This window comes from Tasmannia lanceolata, unplaced genomic scaffold (genome assembly GCF_043159265.1).
Source record: "Tasmannia lanceolata isolate RefF3 unplaced genomic scaffold, GAP_Taslan_0.1 ptg000025l, whole genome shotgun sequence".
NCBI lineage: Eukaryota > Viridiplantae > Streptophyta > Magnoliopsida > Canellales > Winteraceae > Tasmannia > Tasmannia lanceolata.
The window spans coordinates 11145510-11148518 of NW_027518702.1; positions in this window are offsets into that span (position 1 = coordinate 11145510).

Here is a 3009-nt window from a genome sequence, read left to right on the forward strand (position 1 = left end):
TAGAACTTGGCATCAGCATAGTGGACCTCCGCCTTGGTGAATGGCTGCTCCTCTTCAACAACTCTTTTGAGAATCCCATCTTGGCTATACTTGAAGCATTGGTGACATGAAGATGGTACTACTCCGGCTTCGTGCAACTATGGTCGGCCAAATAGGAGGTGATAAGACGTCTTGGCCTTGATCTCATGGAACAACGCTGTAGAGGATAGCTCACCAATTGTGAACTTGAGGCGGATCATGCCAAGCGCTCGTTGCGATCCGTTGTTAAAGCCTTGAATCACCAATTTGCTTCGAGTCAGGTCGTTGATAGAAAAACCAATTCCTTCTAATGTCTCTAAAGGCATGATGTTAACGGCCGATCCACAATCAACAAGAATGCGTAGGATGCTATGCTCTCCCACGTATCCAGTGACATAAAGCGGCCTATTGTGAGGACGAGAGCCTAATTAGAGATCTTCGTCAGTGAAGGTGATGTTGGCCAAGCAAAAAGTACAAGCCTTAGATTCCTCGTCCGTGGGAACCTTCCTTCATAGTGCTCCGGATTAGCTAAAGCAGGGCAATCCTCCTTGGGCAGTTGCAAGGCAGTGGAAAGGTTGAGGTGAGACAAAACTTCATCAAGATGGTTGGCCATCTCATTGGCTTCAAGGAGCAGCTCCTCTCTCGCTCAGGGCTTTGAGTAGTATCACTTTGAGGAGTTTCACTTTGAGGGTTGTAATTTGTAGAAGCGTCTCCGGTCGCATTCTTGTCAGAAACAGCATAGCAAGTTACAACGTTAACCGCTACACATCCTTCTTGAAGAAATTCCTTAGGCATGAACTCCAACAGGATGACTGGCCTACGAGGAAGCTGCTGGAAGATCTCTTGTGGGTCGGCAGGTGGCACTCGAGGCACCCCATTCTTCCTTGTTGTCCTTCTCTTCCTCGGCCTCGTGTTGGGTCGAGTCCTCCTTCGAGTCTGCCTTGGGTGTCGATGAGGCATGACGGGTTGTCGAGGAGGCAGGCGTCTTCGACGAGTGACGCCCGTCCACCCTTCATCATCCATGGGTACCTGTTGCTGTGGTAGTGGAGTGATGCCCCTAGTTGGGGAAGGTTGTTCACTTGAGGAATAGGGAAGAGCTTGCCCGCTGTGCAATAGTTTTGACGCCAAAGTTGATGACGTCCCTATACTTCGATGGGATAGTTCCAAATCCGGAGGTGGCGCCAGAAGATGGGTCGGATCAAAAGACCCAAAGACAACCGTTGTCATGTTTGTGGCTGCTACATCATCTAAGCCGAGGTCGATCTTCCCATCGCGAGCCAGCTCCATTATCTTTTCCTTCAAGATGAAGCACCTCTCGATCGGGTGGCTGACTACTCGATGGTAGCGACAATACTTACTATCATTGATCCGTCTTGCTTCCTCGGGTCCCTTCGACGGCGGTAGCTCTATCAATTTATGTTGGACTTCATCGAGCATTCCTGAGACTTCGGAGTCTGGAAAAGGATATTGCTTTTGCTCCAACTCCTTAAGGCTCATCTTGGCCTTCCCTTTGTCTTGAGTTGGAGCGGGTTCGACTTTCTTCTTCTTCTTGCCAATCTTGATCAGATTGGTGGCAATACTCATAACCTCCTTCGTTTTTGAGGTTTTTACTTCTTTCTTTATTTCTTTCTTTTCTTTGTCTTTCCAAAGATCCACAGGACGGAGACGCTTTTCCAGATAAGCCATCCATGAAGGAGAGAGCCTCGTGCCTTGTAGTCACATCCACCATGAGCTCCGTGATAGGCAGGGGAAAATCGTCTTAGGGACATGCCTGATTCAGGTCACGATAGTCGACGCAAACCCGGATTTGTCCATTCTTCTTCTTGACTGGGACTATGTTTGCAATCCACGTGGGATATTTCACTTCTCGAATGAAGCCAGCTTCTTCAAGCTTATTGACTTCGGCCTCGATCTGTGGTACTAACTCTGGCCGATAACGGCGTTGAGCTTGCTTGATTGGACGGACACCATGTTTGACAGCCAAGTGGTGCACTGCGATCTTTGGATTGAGTCCGGGCATCTCCTTGTAACTCCAAGCGAAAACCTCCATATACTCGAGTAGAAGCTTCATGTATTCGGCTTCTTCTTCTGATGTTAGTAAGGTACTGACAAAGATACGTTTTGGGTCTTCTTCGGTACCGAGATTAACTTGTTTGAGTTCGTCCACGGTGGCTTGCCCCCCTTCTTCAAAGGTGGGCGGAGCATCTTGAAGCCTTTCTGAGTCTTCATCATCAGAGGCCTCCTTGACTGTATTATGATGGACTTCGGCAACATCTTCATCCTCAGATGCCTCAACATCCTTGACCACAATGCTTGAAAGTTGGTTTGTGTGAACGATGGTGTGATTTCTTACTATCAAAGCGCCATCCGTGGAAACTTCCAAGATAGCTTGGCAATTCATCCTTAAAGGGACAATGCTCTGTGGATCATTCTTGGATCTCGTCCTTTGTCGGTGTCGCCTTCTCTTCGTCTTATGTGAGTCTGATCTTTCCTTGCCATTGTGGAGGCATAGACGATCGCATACCCAGGTACGGGAGGACTAAGCAGGGTGGGCCGCCGTGGTGGTGTTCTGTTGACCCAAGCGATCAAACACCAAACTACGATGTGGTTGTTCTCTAATACGATCGAAGACAGAAGTGCGAGTTTGGGTGGAGGTATCCACCTAGGAGTCTTCGACAGCCTCGACCGTGATATGTTGGACATTCGCTTTCTTATCTCGTTTCAATGCTCGAATAGGAATTGACGTACTATAACCGATACCGGCCTTGGAGGGGGATATTCTTTCGCCAGCTCTCACAAGATCTAGTTGTGTCTTTGTAAGGAAGTGAAGCTCTTGATCCGATGGGAGATCTCCAGGCTGTTTTGGCTCTCCCTTTCCATATCCAGCTGTCTGGAATAACTTCTCTAGCTTGGGATCAATCCATGCCATTTTATCATGTCGATTAGACGTTGAATTATTGATTGGCATCTTTGACGTAGAAGCCTCGACTA